A 21,873-nucleotide genomic window follows, 5' to 3' on the forward strand; every position below is an offset into this window, starting at 1 on the left:
AGCACAATTATGAAAATGAACAAATTTTTAGAATTATGAGTTATGCTGAAAAGCGAGTCATTTCTTATTCTGTTTAGAGTTAATATGTAGAATAAAATCTGTTTATACCAATTTACATTATCTTGAAAGCACTGTAAGAACATATTTAGGAAAAACAACAAAACATTTTAAAAGCAAAAATACTTATACACTAACAAAACCATAAAAAGTAGTTGATGTATAAAGTCTAGACAGAATTGACATATTTTAGTCTATTGAGAAAAGCCGCAGAATAGTCATTATGTGAAAAAGAAGAAAAAGGAATCTGATAAGGTGTATCAGAATAAGTGAGTTGCCTAGGCAAATAAGTGCATGTGGAAAAGGTTTTCTGAAGTCAAATTTTTCAGTTCCTTACTTAATTCATGCTGCACACATTGTACTCATTCACTGACTCAGAGAAGACTGGATGGGACCTCTGGGTCCATCAGACCCAACCCCTGCTGAAGCAGAGACACTCAGAGCATGTTGCCCAGAACCACATCCAGGCAGCTTTTGAAAAACTCCAAGGAAAGAGACTCCACAATCTGGATGTTCTACTTCCTGTTTTCAAGCTCATAATAATCTCATAATTGAATACAATTATGAAATGAATATTACAGATACTTTCAGTAACAATGTAATAGGATGTACTTCTGAACACGGTTTGAATATATTGAAGAAAAATAATTTAATAAGCAAAAAGTACACTGTATGACAAACTAAGGTATTATATTTAGCAGTATTGGAGCTGTCAAAAAATATTTCAAAAAGGAAAAGATTCCACATTTACATAGAATGGTACAGCAGCTTGACAACTCTTCTGTAGAGTGAGTTACAATAGATGATAGGCTACGATATCCTAATGAAACTGCAGATACTTGTCTGGCACTCTTTTCCTTCAGTCAGTTTTACATACTTCTAGTTACTATTATTGCAAAGTAATTCTGATCTTTGTGAGTCAAGAATAGAATCACAGAATGGTAGAATTTGGAAGGGGCCTCTGGATCTCATCTGGTCCAAACATCATTGCTAGTAAGTGGCACATAATTATACAATATGCAGGGAGTTTATATCAAGGATTAAAATCCTTCACTATTTGGATAGGTGATTTAAAGATAATTCTGGCTGGTTCAGAAACATGCCCCTGTTGCATTGCACAGTGAGTCCCTCCTCAAGTAAGGCACGGACTTGGCTGGATCTTAAGCCAGCACAGAGGTCCCATGTTGTGTAAGCCTATCTGTGACTGGACATGGGAACCACCAAATCCTTCTGGGTCTGCCAGGTTGAATATTTGAGATTTCTACTAAAGAACAAGGTATTCTTGTCCTCTGAAGGTTTACACTGTCCCCACCTTCATGACTCTGCTCATTCTTTTTTCACCCATAACCATCTACATCATGATTTCCACTCCTTTTCTTATCCTTTATATGGCTGCACAGGGCTCACAAGATAAGACATCTAATTTTGAAGAAACAGTGCTTGGTGGATGAGCTGGGAGTTCTTTTGGCAATTCACTGCCTGCCATTCAATCTCTAAATAAAAACTAGAGACACAAAGGTCCCTAACAGGTGTTTCGGGCCCTGGGTCACATCGGTTCAGGCATTTCTCATCAGCTCTGAGAGAATCTTATCAGAAATCCTCTGGGAACAAAACTGTTGTGATTGTAGGTTGCTTTAATATGACAAAATACAGAAAATATTTTGCCATGCAGTTGTTACCTGCCATTAATCCATCCATTTAATATTTCTCTGTTACATGCTATTAAATTCTCCTCCACTCTAAATAGCACCTGCTGTAAAATTGCTTTTCCTAAATAACAATCCCTTAAAGAGAATTTTTGGAAATTATGTGCACCTGAATTATCCTGGTGTCATTCTACATTCAATTATCTTCCATAAAATCAAAAATGAATTTGGTCCCATCTGCATAAGCTAGTCATCATTACTGTACTGCACCTCTTCCATGCAGATGTTTTTGCTGTGCTCCTCCTAGCATGATAAAGAATTCTGTAGAATTTGTTAGGTTATTGCACTTGGCAGCACAAAGAGCGATACAGGAATGTGAGAGTAAGAGTATGAAAGGATGGCTTTTCCCCAGAAAAAGCAGATACAGCTTAAGAATCACAGCTCCACTTAAACAGCTCAATACTTCAATAAATGTGGTTCTCAGTAATTCTCACACAACCTGTGCTTTGTTTCTCCAAAGTCAGCAGGGATTTTTACTATGTCTTAAAAAGCCCCTAATATGTACACAAAGCAAAAGAATATTAAAGGATATAAGAAAACTTTGATTAATCTCAGTGAGAAAGACATTTCACAGTAGTAACTCAAGGAGAAGAGGAAAGTGGTCTTGTTTGGATTCCTGATTCCCTGAGACAAGAGGACCCATGGTGTTGCCACTCCTAACAACAGGCTGTGACAGGTAACAGCAACCTACCATTTTGCAGAAAGGAAGATTAATAAATCTGTGTAGCCTTTCTCAAGCTTTTCCAGGTGGAAGAGGAAATGCTGAAAAATAGATGACAACAGATGTAGGCAACAAAGAGGAACAACAAGTTGCTTACTAGCCTGCCCATCCTTGGGGAGCCTCTGGTGCCTTGCAGAATATTCCTTCAAAAGGAAATGAAAAACACTCCTCCATTCTAGCTGATTCCAGCAGAGGTATGTTTCTCTTTCTTCTTAACTGCTATTTTTTAAGCCAGGAAGCTTTTGAAGGAATAGTTGAGCTGGTTCAGCTCAAAAAAGATCATTAGTTCTTCCTTTAGTTTGGGTGCCATCTTGCTTTGTTTAATGTTGATCACACAAGTGCTCCTTTCATATTCTGCATTAAGCATTCTTGGTGTGAAGCTTGTCAAGCTGATCATCACTGGTCTTTTTGCTGCCCCCAAATGCAGCAAATAACACCCTGCCCCTTCCACCCTGCTGCAGCTGAGCTGCACTAGTTACAGGCACAGCAGGATGCTCCCTGCCATGAGCATCTTCCAGTTCACTCCAGGCCTGTCTGAGCTTTATATTTTCTTGACATATTGGTATGCTTTTTTTATGCACCATCTTTTTGTATAACATCTGTCTGATAGTCCCCAAATCCAAGACCTGCTTCTACAGGTTTATAATGATGCCATAGTATTAACTGCAATTGTTTTTACTAAGTATAAATTGCTTTCAGTTTCAGGGTTTGCTGTAGTCAGGTCTTTGGAGATATGATTTATATCCTGGACTCTGTTAAGAAAACAAACTATTTAGTACGAACCTTTAGGAAATGCTTCTTAACAACCTTATATAAATTGTTGAGAGTAAATTTCTAATTCCTTAGTTGCCCAAATTTTCTTGAAACACAGCTGGAACATATTTTCTCTCCTAAGAGCAAGTGTTAGGCATTAACACAATGATATCTCAGCTGACATCATCCAGCAGCAACTCAACTACAGTCACCTTCAACCTTCAATATCTTCTCCCTTCTATAGTCCTCAGACCTCTTACTATTTTAAAAAAATATTAAGGAATTGTCATGGTTTAATAATTTTGTAATTTTGCTATCAGTATTCCACATCATAACATCATATAAAGCATGAATAATTTTACTGAATCTGCTACTTACAGAAGAAAACTACATCTCCCAGAGAACAACACGATAGGTCACGGGACCTGGACTCTATATTAACTCTGTCGCAGACTAGACTGAGCTCTCTTTTCGAGTTCTGGCGTTCAGGGGAGTGTGTGGGAGCCTTCACCGTCTCGCCTAAATTTCACAGTAGGCCTCTCGGTTACGGGACTCATTCTCTCTCCTATTTTGCCTGATTCGTTAGCTCAATTTTCAATTATATTATATTATATTTTATTATCCTGTATTTCGATATAGTATTTAGTAAATAAGTGTGCCTCCTTAGATCGTTGCCGCTGTTTTCTTTTCCTAATTAACTTTTTCCTTTCGGCCTAGGGCCCCCGCGGGGCCCACGGCCCCCTGTCACGGGCGCAAGTGGATTTTTCGTTCAAACCGTGACAGGAATACAGAAAACTGGGAGCAATCAGAGCCCGTATGTCATTTCCACTCTTAAAAATAAAGGTTTTGTTTTGTTTTTTAATACTATAAAAAGAAGCACCAAAATATTGGCAAAAGAATATAAATATTTCCTGCAGAAACATGCTCAAAATTCAATGTTTTACTATCAGCACTGAAATTAAATTAATTGAAAATTAGGGGTAGTGGAATGTGATGTGACGCAAAATAAGCCAACACATTCAGAAGGATTTACTTTTCACTATAGTAACTTCCAGGAAGATCAAACGGCTTCCAAACTCAAAAAGACAGCTCTTACTAGGATATAAACACTTCATAAACAGCAAACCACTCAAAGTGACTGGGTGAGATGGAACAGAAGTAGGAGGGTTTATAAATAAATCTCTCTTCCATGCATTGTGCCCTCTCTTTCTGGAGCACTTTTGGCCAGCTCCAAAGCTCTTTGCTTGGGATTGTCCTTTGCCTGTCCCTCTGGGCTCCCTGGGATGCCATCACTCCCACCTCCATCAGTGCTGGCTCCCGACAGCAGGGCACCTTGCTTGGCATATGTCCCTGCCCCACTATGTCAGGTTCCAGCAGTACTAATCATCCCAGAGGGTGGTGGGATGCTGACACAGGTCAAGAGAACCTGTGAATATCCCATCCCTCAAGGCATTCAAGGCCAGATTGGATGAGGCCCTGGGCAGCTTGATCTGGTGGTTGACTCTGGGAGGGTGCTGGAACTAGGTGGTCTCGAGGGTCTCTTCCAGTTCAAGCCATTCTGTGATTCTATGATCTTCTCTGTGACCCAGTGCACCCCTGGGAATCATAACTCTAGATGTGGAAACCTACTCTGCACCCTCTCCTGGCCTCTTGGTCAGGTGCCAGCTGGATCTGAAACAGCTGCTACCACATGTATGGTCATGTAGGATGCTGCTTCCAGAATTGCTTTTGGCAGAAGAGCGAGGAAGGGGAAGGAGCAGCTTTTGAAAGAAGAAACAATCCTTCCCTTAAAGCAGCAGCTTGGGCCATGAGGATTTATTACTATAAAACACACCTCTGGCATATTTAAAAAAAAAAAAATAGTTCCACCCCACTAAAACAAAACAAAACCAAGCACCTCAATTATTCCAGAATTTTATGAATAAATAACTGAAAAAATCTCCAACAGTGCTGTGTACTTTTGAACTTTTGCTCCATATATACTTGATTGTGGTGTGAAACTCAGCACCTGAGAGTACAGCATGGCTCCTCATGACCCCAGAGCAGCATCAATCACCTCTTTGCAGGAAGCACTGGCAAGTCTCTTACTTTACCAAATCAGACAAGCAAAATCCAACAGCAAGTTCAGGTCAGAAATATTCTCCCCTTTCACCACTGCAAGGCACCTGCATGGAGGGGACACAGGCAGGGCTTGCACTGATTTTAACTGCACTACCGCATCTCTTTGTCTCCAGCATCACTTCAGTTCCAACATTACTTTGACTCCAGCACTGCTTTGACTCCTACTCATATCCCGGAGTATTTGGGGATGCCATAGACTGAGCTTACTCTTTCAGGTTGCTAGGAGACCTACTATTTCCCAGCTGTTACTTCCTTATGTAAAATAAGTTTGTTGCTTCCAAATTTTAAAAAGAATTTTCCTGTGTTTTGCCAGAGATTAGGTATGGTCAGGGGTGGTGAGCCCTCCAATGGCACCAGGTTTCCTGGTTTTTGACCTAGGTAATATTTGCATGGGAACTACATGCATGAGCCTCACCTCATCTGGGAATCCACACAACTGCATATCTGGGCACCAGGGAGAATTTTGGGGTAGAAATGGGAACAATCACTGAGTTGAGCTGCTCTCCAGACAAAGCCGTTGCTGCATGATTATGTTTTGTATGAGCCTGAATGTGTGCCTAAAGCCTACCAAGGTCTTCTATCTCACAGGAGAAAATGAAAGGAGAAAAGCATAGGTTTAGATTTTTAGCAACCCCAGTGTGTAGTTCAGCAAGCCCCAAAGGACAAGTTCAGTAACTTGGCTCCTGCTTAACAATCTCAGGAGAATAGTCTCTGTGAAATAGAAACAACTCAGGTATTCAAAATTGGGCATGTGCTGATTTATCACACAGAAACAGTGCATAGCAGCAAAGTGGCTGGAAGGCAGGGAAGAGATTATTTTTAATTCAATATTTTGCTATAGCAAAATGAAAGAAAACTAGTTCTGAATCTCAAGTTTGGTTTGAACATTTCTTATTTTCTTTTTAGTATTTGTCTTGAGGACATTTTTATATGATTTTTATATATTTATATTTGCATAAATTCTTCTGCCTTAGAATTCTTAAATACTGTTCACGTTTGGGAATATACTTTTTCACTGCTTCTTTGCTAATCAGCAAATCTTTATCAAATTCTGCTGTAGTTATTATCTGCATGTTTTATAGACAGTAAGCTTGGCCTGTGGTTAAAGTTTGAACTGTTATCTAGATGGCTGGTACTGATCCAGTAACTTTTCTTTTAGGAAAAGAGATTTGACAGAATGGACGTATACCAATTTCACTAGTCACATTAACTAGAGGACAAGGTTATTTAGAAGTGAAGGCAGAAGTACATCAATGCTTTGCTGTTGTTGTTAGAAATAACCGCTTGCATTTCAGAAAAGGCCAATCACGTTGATTCAGCTCAGTGTACTGGAGAAGCAGAACTTTCTAAGTCATCATTTTTAAGATAATACAGTTTTTCATTCCCACTGGCAAAGTTACATGAACAATGAACCACAAGTATCTTGTTTGGATTCATACTTCTTTGAGATCCTAAATCTGACTTGCAATCAGTATCATTTCTACATTCTACCACACCTACACTACCATATGTTGTATTTGATAGTTCAAAAGGGGATTCTGCAACAGTGATCCACTTCAGATCTGCAGATTCACACCTGTAAGTAAGGACAGCTAGTGTGAACTGAACAGCTTTTTGCTCTGTCTTTTCATTACCTGCCCCTTTTTTTTTTTTTTTTTCCTGATTTCTTCAGATTTGTTTATGGAACATATTCTTGCTGGATTCCTGTAAATTTCCTCCACAGTCTTTTATGAGGAATGATCAGATTTCTCTCTGTGGGACTATGCAATATGACTTTGCTTTGTTTGTTACTCAATTAAGACTTTAACAATGCGTACTGATAACTGTGCATTTCAAAGGTTCACTCCAAGAGAAACAGAGATTGATATTTGAGTAATACTAGCAAAAGCCCAAATGAGAAATTAATTTACTAGAAATTTGGGCATGATTTGGACAGGAGTGATATGCTCTGACAATGAAAAAAAAAATGTACTAAGCTACTCTAGGAGAGAAAGGAATAGAAAACAGCTTGCACCACTGAAAGTACCTATTACAGTGTCATTACCTTGTGCATGCACATTTGCCTTTGCATCTAGTTGGAAAAAAAAAACACCTCTTAATAGCTGCTACCAAGCAATTCCTTGCTTGGTAATAATCAAAACAATATAACAAAAAAAAATAATAAAAATCAAAACAGATGGCAAATCCTGAACTTTACCTGTACAGTTCAACTTATCCAAGGGATTGGGAGACAAACGCAGCAGTATGGTTAAAAAGTCCCTGTATGAGGGATGTTCAGCTGTCCTTCTGGGCAATGTGACTGTGCCGTATGTGCAGCCTTCTGGTTAATGGTCTGAAACATAACATTACAAAGTGCACTTACGAGAAAAACTTGAACTTCTTCAATGTCTCAGCAGAGTCTGGCTGTAGCACCCAGCTTTGTGTTTCTAAGCCTCAGAAGTCTGTACGCTTTCAGAATGTCTAGGCTATTCCTCTGACATGGAACAAACCCCTAGAACTGTTTTGGTGATGTCAGTATCCACATACTTAATAAAGCTCTACTTTGTTTGCTTTTCTTCCTAATACAATAAATCACTTTGAGAACTGGAAAAATGGTTTTTTGCCTTTGTTTCAGGCATGCACAAATGGTAAATGTGCTCTTTGTGTTCAAAAGGACTGAAACAGAGAAGATTTGCACATGTTTTTGATGGGGATCCACATATGTCCTTTACCTCCTTGTTTCATTATAAGCACATCATCAGTTGAAAACTGATAAATGTCAAAGATTTTGGAACTGAATTAAACTAAGACATTTCAGTCAGAGAAGGGCCATGAAGATGATCAGAGGGCTTGAGCATTTCTCCTGTGAAGATAGGCTGAAGGAGCTGGACTTATTTAGCTTGGAGAAGATAGGGCTCTGGGTAGCCATCATTATGGCCTTCCAGAATTTAAAGGGACATTATAAACAAGTGGGAAATCAACTTTTTATGCAGGTAGATAGTGAGAGGACAAGGGGGAATGTTTTAAACTAAAGGAGGAGATACTTGGATTAGATGTCAGGGGGAAGGTTTTCTACTGAGCAGGTGGTGAGGTGCTGCAACAGGTTGCCCGTAGAGGCTGTGAATGCCCCATCCCTGCAGATGTTCTGTGCCAGGTTTGGATGGGACCCTGGGCAGCCTGGTCTAGTACTTGATCTAGAAGTTGACAACCCTGCCTTTAGCAGGGGTGTTGGAATCTGATGACCTTTGAGGCCCCTTCCAACCCAGGCTGTTCTGTGATTCTATGGTTCAGCCTGTGATACCACAAAACAGAACAGGTTATTTTAACCTGAGATACATATGTGGACTGTGCCTTGTATTCCTTCATTCCAGACAGCTTTTCAAGAACAAAGTGGATTTGGATTACATAGTAATCTTTTGGCACTGTTATTTCTTGCACAGATTAAAGATTTGTTAGCATGCATTCTTTCCATCAGTACATGATTATGTGTACATTGGCCAACAGTCTTAAACATGGAGTCCTCAGGGCTGAACGTTTTAAAACATTTTAAATATTAAATGCTTGCTTAGACTTTCAGATGCGCTGAGGAAATGAACTCACAATCCTCACAAGATCCCAGTGTCTTTTAGCCCACTAGTAACTCTTTGGATACTTCTAAATACAAGTAATTAGATGCAAGAAAGCAAACTTCAGAATAGGTATATTTTCTTTTAAAATTTCAGTTGGCCACAGGTAGTTAACTTGTATGTCATTCTGCTACTGTGAAACAGCTCTTCTATACTTGACTGCATTGAAATGGGTAAGACGTTTTGTTGAATAGAGCTCTACTAAAATCAAAGCTAATATACAGAAGGGATATATAGCCCAAACACAGCATATTAGTTTAGGGAATTGTGTGATGTGACTCAGATTCAGCAATCCTTTGGAAAACAGAGTAAGAAAAAGACAGTTACAGTGAATTTTGTGATTCACGGAAAGAATATAAGTTCAACAGTGACCTTTAAGACTGGTCAAAACCCAGTGGTCTCCTCTAACTTTCCTGTGTTTTTTTATAGGCAGAAGAACATAGTGGTTCTAAGGATTCTGGAATTTAATTGGATTTAAGAATATACACTGTAACATGTACCTTCATTTTTAAATGAATTTGTGCAGGTAAGTAAGATCTGGAATATGACAAGGTCACAGTCTCTTATCATTAATGTTTATTATTCCAAGCGGCTCAGAGTTGAGGAACCTTGATTTTACATACTTGAAAACCAGCCAACCAAGAAATAAATCCTTCTGTCTCTGACTCTCATAGTATCTCAGCTCAACATCTGTCCTCTCAGTCACAAGCTCCAAAGAGCAGGAACATCTAGCATAGCACTGAAGAAATGTTAAAAACCTAAGAAAACCAAACCCAGCTGAACCTATTTGAAAGATTCTTGTTATTGCAAAAATCTTTGAACTCATCACCCTACCTATTTAAAAGCAGCACGCTTTTGAACGGTCTTTTTTATTTTTACAACCACTAAATATACGAAAGTAAAATTTATTTTCCCCTACCTCTATACTGAAATATCTACATGCTTTGCGATCATTAGAAATTTGAAGCTTACTCCAATGAAGTTCTCCTTTCTCACCACATACCCAATGCAAGCCTTGTCCCTTTGCCCTTTGTCCCAGCTTCATCCTCTGATACCTTCCATTTCTCCCATATATACTCCCTTCCTTCCAGTTCTCCTATATTTATTCTCATATTCCCTCAAGAATTTTACATCTGCTTTACAGCAGATAACTGTTCACCCAGGAATCTTCACCTTAAATGTGACAGATGTAGGGATTCTATTTCACTAATCAGCTGCCATTTTCTATACAATATATAGGAATCCAGTATCTTTCAGACATCTATATTTCTGTTAGAGTTTATTTGCCAGTGAATTAAGAATGTTATCTGTAATCTAGAACTCCATTGGCATCAGCTTCTCCTCACAGTGGGATCACATCCACTGCATACAGGAGAAAAGATACTCTTCAGTCCCTCCCAAGATTTGTTATTCTCTTCTACATTTTGATGCTTTACTTTTCTGTCCCACCCTGCACTTTGCTCTGGAGAAATTTCATATTTCCCTTCTTTGATTATCTTATTCTCTGACTGGTAAGGGTTTAAAAAAACACAAATATTCACTTTTGCCTGGAGAGAATAGAGTACATGTCAGTTTCATCAAAATGGCCTTTTCCATGTTCTCCAATAGTGTGCTGGAGTTAGCAATTTCTACTTCTAATTCCGTTTCTATTTCTATTGCTATGTAGTTCCTGACAGATGTTTTAAAAATTTCTTTTTAAACTTACACAAATTTTTTTTTTCTTTTTTCTTTTTTTTTTTTTTTTTCCCCTGAAAATAAAATTCAGTTCAATGTGAAATCTGTGACATATCTCCCACCACCATAAGTTTCTTTTGGAGATCAAGAAGATAACATTATGCCTTTTGCAGTGTTTCATGACACCATAAAATTTCAAAGGCCAGGAGGGCCTAAACATGGGAAGATACACTATGTGGCCTGAAGGAAGAAAGAAGGGAGAGATGAAATGATGGTTTCATGGGCCCTTCCTTGTAGAAACACCTACCCCATTTTGCAGACCGAGATAGTTGCACTTGTTGATGAGAGCAATGGAGGTATACCCCTCTTGCCATATCTTCACTTGGAGGCCCATCAAGTCCATGCCACCATCAAGTCCATGCCATCCCATGCAAAGCCAAAATCACAGCACCAGGAGCTCCTAGAGAAGGCCTTAGTGGGGTGGAGGGTACCAGTGGGGACCTATGGGTAATTCCTCTTGCCAACGATCACCTCACACACATGCCTCTGTGCAGATGATCTGAGACAGAGAAGCAAAAGCATAAATGATCTTCCTTAACAATGTGTATCCATAGTGAATGGACATATCCACAAGTGCCTGGTGCAGTATCAACACTTCCACTGAAGTTCATCAGAGATGTAAACCTACAGCACTTATATCATGTATAATATCTGAGAAACAGTGGGAGAGAGAAGGCCCCACCAAACCCAAAGAGCAATGAGATCTAATTCTTAGAAAACCAAATAAAACTTGATCAGCATGGTCAAAAAAAACCAAAACAAAACAAAACATGATAGAGCCAGCAAGTGCCACAGATTTACTTTATAACATTAATGAGATGATGAAATGGGAAGGAAAGTGGGATATAGCTAACATGGTAATATCTCAGATATTTCTAAAGCAAAGTGTCAGGACCTGTTGGTGCAGCTGAAGCAAGACAGGGATCTTCACCAAAGTGTCCTTCTCATATGCTTTGGTTGTTTGCCTGCCTGCTGGCTAAATGACAGGGATATGAACTATTTGTCAGCCAAAACATACAATAGAATTGGGAAAACAGGTTAACTACTAAGGTTAGCACCTATAGCCTGTAAAATACTTGCCCTATTTTACCCTAAGCAGACAAAATAGAAGCCATGTTCCACATGCCTGCAGGGCCACACATGCCGTGCTAATAGCTTGATCAGCTTTCCTGCTCCTGCAGTGGGAATTCTGCACAGCCTGCAGGGATCTGGCTGTGTTCTCTAACATCTGGCAAGCTGGTACAATGCTCCCCAGCTGCTGCAGGGACACTTCCGGGAGCACTACTACCACATTACATTTTTAACCTAAGAATTAAATTTTTCTCTGCATCGCTTTCCTCCTTTTCAGAGCTGTCTGTCCCATTTCTGGTTACTACTCTCCCCTCTCAGTCCTCTACCATTTTTTTCCCCCCAGGAAATACTCCCTATTCTTCCAAAATGCCCACAAAATTTTGATAATGGCTAATTAGGTCCTACGGTCTCATTCTTCACACTCCCTCCTTTCCCCATCCATATCTTCTTTTTCCTCAACCGTCTTTCCCTGTCTTAGGTTTGAGCTGACTTTTCCAGAGGTAGGCACTCCCTTTTGTCTCTGTATCTGAACACCGTTGTGATGAGGTCATAATATTCTGAAAGCTGTGCCAATAAAAACAATAAATTAAATTTCTGGTAAAATAAAATCCACAAAAATTTAGCCTTAGTAGGTATTTAAAGCCTAACATATAACTCTAATGTCTCCCTTAGGATACTATAATTTATGTGGTGTACAGTCAGATAGCAAAGCCCTGAAATGGGCCTACTGCTCTTTTGATTGGAGCTAGTGTAGGAAGAGTTATCCGGGACCATTATTAGTCATAATACCTTCAGTAGGTCAAGATCTCCAAAGATTGCCTTGTCCACTCTCTCTGCTCAGTGCTCCAGTCAGTCAAGTTTCCAGCATCTCCAAGGATGGAGAGTCCAGATTTCTAGGCAACCTGGTCCAGTGTTTGGTCATCCTCACAATGAAAACTTCCCCAAAATTGCTTATCATGGAGCTCTATGACACCTGCTTAGGCTGCATCTTGACTGTTTGCAGCAGAACAAAAAGACAAGGTCAGGCATTTGCCCTCAGAGCTCATGCATGCAACTGCTTTGATTTCATATTCAGCTCCTCTGGTGGAGAGACTTACAGCATTTTGTACAGAAAGAAATCTTGAAGTGTTTTAATGCCTATAAGATGGGATACTGGCTCAGTGTCCAGCTACTGAGCTGGTCCAGCATGGCTGCCCCAAGCATCACATGCACTCACCCATTGCCCTCTCATGAGGGTCAGGAGCACTAGTGATGAATAAGGGCTTTTTGCTGCTTACGCCAAACACAAAACAGAGCACAACCCTAGATACTCCTCCCCTCTTCCCAGTCCTTGCCTACACGCTCACATTCCTCAGCTGAAACATTTTCAGGTTTGGGCTTTTCCTTTTATGCAGAGCCAAATTTCAGGAAATCTTAGCCCAACCACAACGAGCACTTCTGAATTCTGTCTTTGGTTGAAAATACATATGTATATATTTTAAAAGAAAACCACCTACAACATGACAACAAACAAACACAAAATTTGAAGTTTTAACCTCCCAAAGTCCAAAAAGCATAAGATAACATAAAACACAGATTAAGACAAGTATCCCTATGTTTAAAAATTATTTACAAAATACCAATCTTAATTTTTCATGGTTTACATTATTTATTTATGCACCCAGTTGTTAATTGGTAAAATTAAACCTTAATAAGATTCATTTTGCACTACAAAGCTGAAAACTGCTAGACAAAACATGTTAAAGAAAACAGACAGTAGTTTTCAAGCAATGTTTTACTAGTGGCTTTGGAAAAATAGAATAAATTCATTGTCTACACAGTCATCACCTCTTTGTTTTGTACTCCTGTTGGGATTTTATATTAAATAGAAGTCAGGCAGTACAAATTGTGTTATCTGGTGTCAGAGTGATCATTTCACTCAAGCCTGGATATTCCTACCTCATAGAAAAAAACTTAATGAAATGAAGCATGTGTACACCTTTCCTAGCAGTGGACGAGCTCTCTGTGGATATGCTTTTATGGTTCAGTTCACACACAAGAGTGTTTATGTGATAAAAGAGAAGGTTGCTTGCTAGCCTGGGCAATCATGGTAAGCTGTTTTTCTGAGATCTCTGAAGTTTCATAAAGAGAACAGACTGTGTATTTAAGACTCTAAATCATGTCTATCAGCCGTAGGCCTGCACTTTCACCACTAACTACTCCACTGACTCATTCACTGACTCATTCAATGAGTTTCATGTTGTTCAATATTAATTTAGCTCACGGAGTAACATGCCATCAAGCACTTGCCATCTTAACATATTATTTCAACTTTGATTTACTGGTAAATCAATAACAAACACCAGAGTTGGGCAAGAACATGGAAATCCAGCATCGTCTGCCCCACAAACTTTGGTCCTGTCAAAGAAAGTCACACTCTGAAGGAGGAACATGGCTGGCCTCTGGAGCACTAGTTGAGAAACATGGCAGCTCTGAGTGGGGTTGTAGCTAATTCTGAATTCAAGCTGCCACAAGTTACGATGCACTACCATGAAGTGAGACTTATAAAAATGGTTCTGAAACCCTCCCAGCAGCTACACTTTAAACATTCTAAATATTTAATGTGAAGAGATGTTTTGAATATTTATGAATTAAAAAAATGGCAAGTGGATGCTTTCCTCAATGGAAATTGGTTGGGTTTTTTTGGTTGTTTTTCTCATTAGTTTTATTGCAAGCTTGGAAACAAAACCTGGAATATACTGAAATCAACAGCTCAACCCATGCTTCATATGAAGTCTTTCTGAAAGGGAATTCTTACTTTGGAGAGCACACCCAGTGAAAGTAGACAAAAATTTCAGCAAATAGTTCTGCTTTAATAGATTCTTACCGCAGAAGGACGGTCATCTAATAATATTTTTTTAAGATCCCAAGACAAGAAAAAATACTGTAAGATTATTTACAGAGCTGCAGCTCTAACCTTCCTTCATCCCAACCTCAGCTTTAAAAGACATCCAAAGTTAACAGGAGCAGCATCCTCCCTCAAATTAGAACCGGTCAAGACAGAGTTCACAGCCAAAGTTTCCAGCTGCTTAATGTTTCTCACCATTTTTTTGTCAGTTTCACCTCTGCAGCTTTTTTTTTTTTTTTTTTAAATGTTTTTGTGGGGATAGGAGCAGGAGGGATACAAAAATATCTGAGACTTGCTGTCATCTGGCTTTGTATTCTCATATGCTTACAATGGAGATAACTGCTTGGATGAAACAGAAGATTGCATACTATCAACACCAGTCCATAATCTAAGAGACATTCCTACCATCCCAGGGACCCCAAGACAGAACAGATCTGAAAAAACACTAAAACTCGGTTCTAGATTTCTATCATTTAGTCTGACAAGGGATTCTGGGCTTTAGTTCCTAAGACAGAATCACCAAGGTTGGAAAGGACCTAAAAGATCATCCATTCCAATAAAATAATCACCATCCATCACTGCTACTTCAATTATTCAGGGGTCTGGAGAATTTTTTATGCAACTGAACTTTCATAATCCCACGTGAAGTGAAATTAGGGTTATCCACAATTCATTTTTCTGTTTATCCCTTTTTGATTGTTTTGACTGAAGAGCATTGTATTTTAGTTAAGTGCAATTTATACATATAAAAGAAGTCAGTCACCCTAGAGAAGCTCAAAACCATGGGTGGATCTGCACATATAAGAAATAAAAACAGAACCAAGGGAAGGTCCAACAGTCAGGTTACTAGAAACTAGCTGGGGTTAGCCTCATACAATGCCAAAGATATTGTTTATCCCCTATGCCTTAATTATCTCTGAAAACTGGTAAAATATTCCTTCCTTACCTCCTGGAAGTCTTCAGGAAAAAGAACAGTGTGCACAAACAATACAGTAATGAGGCCATCTAAAGGATATATAGATAAGAAAAACATCTGCTGCCTTCTGTAACAGACTTTTTTTTCATTTCTCTCCTAGGCTGCAAACTAGGTTGTTTCAGAAAGAGAGATTATTCAGACTTTTTCCTAGTATACGCAGAACTTATGTCGCATTTTGTCTAATCAAAGATTTTATCACTGTATTACAAGCCATACCTGGTTCCTGGATAAGAAAAGCAAAATTTTTGGCAAAGTCTTTTATCAAAACTTTGAGAACATTTGGCTTAGTATGAGGACTCCTTTCTCACCTAGTCTGTAAAAACTCATGGTCTATCTGGCTTCTGCATGGCTGCAAGGTAACAGGAGACAGAGAGACAAATCAGGTCAGGAATTGTTTTTCCCTCTGCTCCCAGGGCCAGAGGCACAGTGCAGCCTGACTTCTAATTCCTGTGCAAGGCTTTTACGTAAAGCTCCACAGAGCTGTTCTAGGAGACACCTTCTCTCCAATTAATACAGTAGATTCCCTTCATCAATTTAGTGAACTTTCTTTTACTTTACAATCAGTGTTCCTGGTACAACAAACAGTACCATGACGAGATGGGGAAAAGGTTTACTCAGTCCTGGTTCTGAAGTCACTAACCTGTAGCAAAGTCTTGGAAATTTAGAACTTGTTGGGCAGAGAATTACGTGAGCCAGTCACTATGTGGGCTACACTGGTAATGCAGCCAGACTATAACACGGTGTCACTGTGCTAAATTCCTCAGTACTTCTTAATTTTCAAGTAGCTGACTTGGCCAGTTTAATACCATTTTTAATATTGATTTCTTGCTAGCAATTGTATATTCTCAGGAGGGAAAATAGAAATGCCTAAACTGAAGAAACAGCAAATTCAAAACAGAAGCTCTCTCAAGTGGAATTGCATCAGTACTTAGCAGATCATGACCAAGGCTGGACATTTTCTGTCCACTAAACAGAGATCTGCTCTACAAAAGAGAGCAATAGAAAAACAGACAGAAATATTAATGTTACGTACTTGATGAAGGAGCTCTGATACAGGGAGATACATACTAATAAGGAAATCTGCTTAAAGGAAATGGGGAGACATAGAAATTGTAGATGCTATTTCTCAGAAAATCTAAACAAACAATTAAACATTGTTTTCCCAATTCTATTACACATGCTTTATTTTCCCCCCCAGCTTCATCCCATGCTTATTCTCTTCTTCTAGCCCTACTATAGCTTCTGATGCTAGTCTCAATATTTTCCTCCAGGAATGTGAAGTGGTACAATCAACTTCATGTAATAACATACCTGATTAACAAAATGCTAATGGTATCTTTAGTAAAAGCAGCTGATGAATCTTTTATCTCTAATAGCATGCATTCAAATGCCATAGACATAATTGTGCAACCCTTTTTACACTGGGTAAGAGTCAAATGCCAACTTCAATTAAAATAACCGGAGAGACTTTGATTTCTCTCTTGCAACATTTCAGCACTGATTTCTGCTTTATTCACTTTCAGGTGAAGCCTTAAATAAGTTTCCTATCCTTTCTATGTTGTTCTGTGGGACAGCAGCTTTTAAAGACTGGCTAGACAGATTTTTTCTTATGACAGACAAACTGAATGCCAGTTTCTACTTTTATGATCCTTAGTACTCTTTCCCAATTAAATCTCTTGCAGAGTACAGAAGTGTTTCTAAACATGAAAAATGTGCCATTAGTAAAGTCCATCTTGTCTTGCTGATATTTTTTATCTCCTATGTTCTGTGTCATGCTTTGAAGTCTAATGATGCAAGGCACTCTGCACTCCTTAGGTAGCACTGCAGAACAAAGCAGCTGAAGGATTTAGTTGCTTCCCTTGCTTTCAGATTAGCCTCTTCACAGAAAGTTATTAGTATTAGGTAGGTTGTTCCAGAAGTAATGCCTATTTATTTCCATGAAAAGAACAACTAACACAAAGAGCACAATATAGCTGAGAATTTGTTCTATTGAGTAGCGTTAAAACAATTTTTCAGTATAGTCACCACAACTAGCTATGCATTTTCACCACTGATGAACAAGAGCCTGCATGCTATTGCTTGTAAAAATCTGCATAGCCACCTGGAACGTGGCTCATCTTTCACACTGCTGTCACCACTGCTGAACCATACCAGTCACCACCTTACTGCTCTCACACCCACTGTTTGGCCTCCATAAACATTCAGAAACCATTGATGAATGTCAATGGGTGCCACTTTTTCCACATGGGGGAATTAAAGACACACGTCTTTTTTCATACACTGTCCCATGTTAGATGTAATTTCGTCAGACTGCCCCACTGCTGCTATTTGTCACATGGCAACAAAATATAACAGAATAGTGGTGGGAAGGCTCAGCCTCTACTGCCATACCACCAACATCTGCCTGTGTTATCATGGCCCAACATAATAAAATAGGAGGCATTATTTTCAGAGCAGCCTTTTCATAATTTTGCAGACCCTTGTGTTTGTTTTATTATGTTCATACCTAGGAATTACAGATCATAGAAATGCTTGAGTTGGAACGGACCCTGAGAGGCCACCTTGTCCAACTTCTCTGCAATGAACAAGGGAAATCAACAGCTAGGTCAGGTTACTCAGAGCATCATCCAGTCTAAATCATACATCCAATGAATATGCACACTAAAAGAAATAGGAGACACTGTAGCAATAGCAAAATGAAAGAAAAACTCTAGAAATTTTAGAGAGATTTCCACTGAGGGCTGCCCAATCCATATCTACAATTTTGCTTTTCCAATAATTGATAATATTCAGATTAGATAATTGTTCACTGTTAGAAGCCAGCCTTGAAGATCTTGGAAACGTACCTTGATTTACATGAGAACCAGTTATAATTCTTACAAAACTACAGGATATACTGCAACACACATGAATCACTAAGTTTTTGAGGAGAGGAGGAAGAAATTGCCATAGACATGTTTGGGCAAAGTCAATCTTCTGCCAGGTCTGCTATTTGTGCTATTATTAAATAGATTATATGTAGTCTTTTAAAGAAACTGAAGATGCAAATGTAATTGAACAAACTATAACTTATTGATATTGTATAGCACAAAAGAATGTTTTTGTAACCCTGAAGAAGTTTGGGGAATTTAACATGAACAGACTGGTAAGGGACAATTAGTTAGAGGGCTGTCTGGGAAGCTCTGAAGTACTGAAGGCACTTGGCTCCATCTAAAGCCATCTGGAATATTTCCATTTGTACTCCAATCTTAACAAGAAAGAAATGTCAGAGGGGGTAGGTAGAGTCATAAAATTTAGGGAGCCATCTGGAAGCCCTAGGAAATGTCTGAAGCCCCAGTTTTCTGTAGCTAGGACAAACCAAAAGAACGTAAATGACAGGCATAGAAAAGAGTTAGAATCCCTTTGTTAAACACAAATAAAAAAACAAACATATTATATATTTATGTATATATTTACCTGTAACTTCCATCCAGAGAAGTATCTAAAAGTTAAGTCACACTTATTGTGTCTTAGTTTTACCACAGAGTCATTCTAGTGTGGAGGACAAGACAAATCTTCATGGAATCAGCAAGCACTCTATACAGAAACATGCTGGAAAGGATGTGGTGTGAAGGGCTAGGATGGCCTTCATGTGGTGATAGGCACCCTGCCCATCTCGGGCTTGGGTTGCCAGGCCAAAGCTCCAGGAAATGCAATGCTTTTCTTGTGAGGAAGAAAGCATGATGCCCCTAATAACTTGCATAAGTTTAGGTTGGCCCTGATGTGTTCAAGCATTTGGATTTAAATATCTTCGTAGGTCTCTTCCAACTGAAATATTCTATCCTACAGAAGATGTGCAGCCCATGGCACCTATATGTTAACACTGGCACAACCCCTTGAACATCACACTGCTGTAAAGATGTGAAGAGTCATGTCATAGCTGACAGATGTAGCTGATGCTGGCAGGTCTTCACTGTACAAAAAATTCTAGCTCTCTCTGACCTGCTGAGCTAAAGCTGCAGTGGAAATATTATGAAAAATGTCTAGATTGTGGGGTTTTTGCTGTGCAGTGGCTTTACAGAATCAGCTCAGGAATGTAAATCTAGACTTCAGAGCCCAGCAAAGGCAGAAGGTTTCTTTTGCTCTCTTCCTGTCCCCAATGAGTCCTTCCCACCATATTACTATCTACAGATTCAAAGAAGTTTTAACTCCTGAAGAGTTGAAGAGGATCAAGATCTCTTCAGTCATATTGCCTTGTGAACTTATGGTCTGAAGAAAAAAACCACCAAAAACAAACAGCTGAAAACCTAATTGCTTATCTACTGTTGGAAGCTGATATAACATTTCCCTAAATTGGGTCCAACTTTTCTGGCCTCTGGAGGGACAACGCTTGAAGCAATTTCCAAAGCTTTTCAGTGGAATATGGGCATTCTGCCATTTACACACAAATGAAGAAAATATACTAAAAACACAGCAAATAAAAACTCCAGGTTGACTGCCCATATTTTGTGTCTTTCCCAGCCACTGAAAGCAGCCAAGACCCATTTCAACCTGAGAAGTGCAAAGCCCAGAAAGCAACACATGCTGCAGCAGTTTATCCATACTGAAAGATGCCAAGCACGTCAGTAACAGACACGTATGTATCCTCACCATCCAACCCTTTAGGAACACGTGGCTGTTCTAGGAATAAGTAATATTAACTCCCTTTTGCTGAAGCAACATTTCCTGTTTAAATTAGCACAGCAAAGGCCCTGTACACCAGATGACCCAAACCAGGAGCAGGCTTCCACCCAGGCACCAAATCCTGATCTTGTTAAATAAGATTATGAGGTTCTCAAAGTGACCCAGCTTCTCCTCTGCCTGGTCAGATGCCTCCCAGTCAGATCAGAGGCAGGAGAGTGTAACAGCAGGGAAATGAAGAAGTGTGTGCCTCCCTTGCTCAAATAAGTGTCAGCATCCCCACTCTTTGAGGCACAGTTCTGTTGTTAAGACAGAAACACACAAACAAATAGCCAAATAAATAAATAAATAAATAGCACTATTTACAGAATCAAAGTGATCTAGTGATATTGCCTACAACCTCAAGCCGGTGTAATCTCCAAACCAAGCATGAAGCTGCCTCTTGACCATAACACTGTAGTAATTACTTCAGCAGAAAGGAGAGCTGATTTTGCTAAAGCTATTTATTTTCCAACTGTTCCACCAGCCAGGTTCTTGTTTCAGCTCACCGCCACGGGCCCTTCTTTTTGAAGGAATGTCCAAGGCTGTGAGACCTTGATGTACTAGCTAGTGTTGAACTTGGGTGTCACTCAGAAGGGAACTGAACTCCTGTCCTGCCTCTGCAAATATATAAAGCAGGGTGAATGTGCTTAGCAGCACCTGGGCTGGTCTTGGATGCAATATGATATAAAGAAAAACAAATAACAATGGCAGAAACTCCCTGCGCTCAAAGTAAGACAGCATTCCACACCTCGGTAAAAGAGCACATAATTCAGAATTACATTCTGAATATCTGTGGGAATGCAGTGAAACTGACTGCAATTATGGTGATGCTGTGAGCATGCCCAGTCCAGTAAGCTGCCCCTGTAGCCCACTGTCACCTCTAGCTACCAAACATTGCCAGCCACCTCATTAGCAATGAGCTGGAGCTGCCAGCAAGAGCAGCTGCCAGGGTGAGTTATAGCTGCCAAACCATGAGCTTGCTGAGGACCAGTGGGTGCTTCAAAAGGTAATACATGCCCAAGGCATGGCCTTCCTGCCAATGGAGCTTCTCTTCCAGTTCAGAAGCACACACCACTTCTGAGCAGAGATAAATTCACACCCTTCATTTCATTCCACTTTTCACATTTGCTCTATGGATAGCTTCAGTTTGGATTCAAAACAACTTTTTCTCCAGAAAGAAAAGAAAAAACAAAAACAGTATCTCAAAATAACCCCCCAAAGAAAATAGAATGAATGCAGTAACCAAAGCAAAGTTCTAACTCTGAGAAGGAAAATTGGCTTGAGCTCAATTAAACCAACCAACAGCCACTCCAGACCATCTCTCCCACTGCAATTTTAGAGAGGAGGAGCTTGGAAAGAAAATGAATAAGGTGGAAAGAAAAGAGCTAAAAGTGACAGAAGAAGCAGTTAGTTGTCTATCTCAAATAAACTAAATTTGATATTGGTCACTTAAACTGTTCCTCTAAGATTAACAACGGAATATTTACTCAGTGGTTTCTTAGATCTTTAAAAAGCCAGTGATTTTAAGCTATGTGCAAATG

At 39.4% G+C, this 21,873-nt stretch overlaps 1 long non-coding RNA gene across 1 annotated transcript; it reads left to right on the plus strand.

Moving 5' to 3' along the window:
- The first annotated feature begins 1,005 nt into the window (after positions 1-1,005).
- On the plus strand, positions 1,006-20,621 carry LOC107312051 (uncharacterized). The gene is made up of 4 exons (XR_001554369.3): positions 1,006-1,050; positions 9,393-9,489; positions 20,132-20,246; positions 20,349-20,621. It is a non-coding gene; the product is annotated as an uncharacterized LOC107312051 (long non-coding RNA).
- Positions 20,622-21,873: the final 1,252 nt, after the last annotated feature.

Source organism: Coturnix japonica, chromosome 3, assembly GCF_054131305.1.
Source record: "Coturnix japonica strain WE chromosome 3, WE-NBRP24, whole genome shotgun sequence".
NCBI classification, from domain to species: Eukaryota; Metazoa; Chordata; class Aves; order Galliformes; family Phasianidae; genus Coturnix; species Coturnix japonica.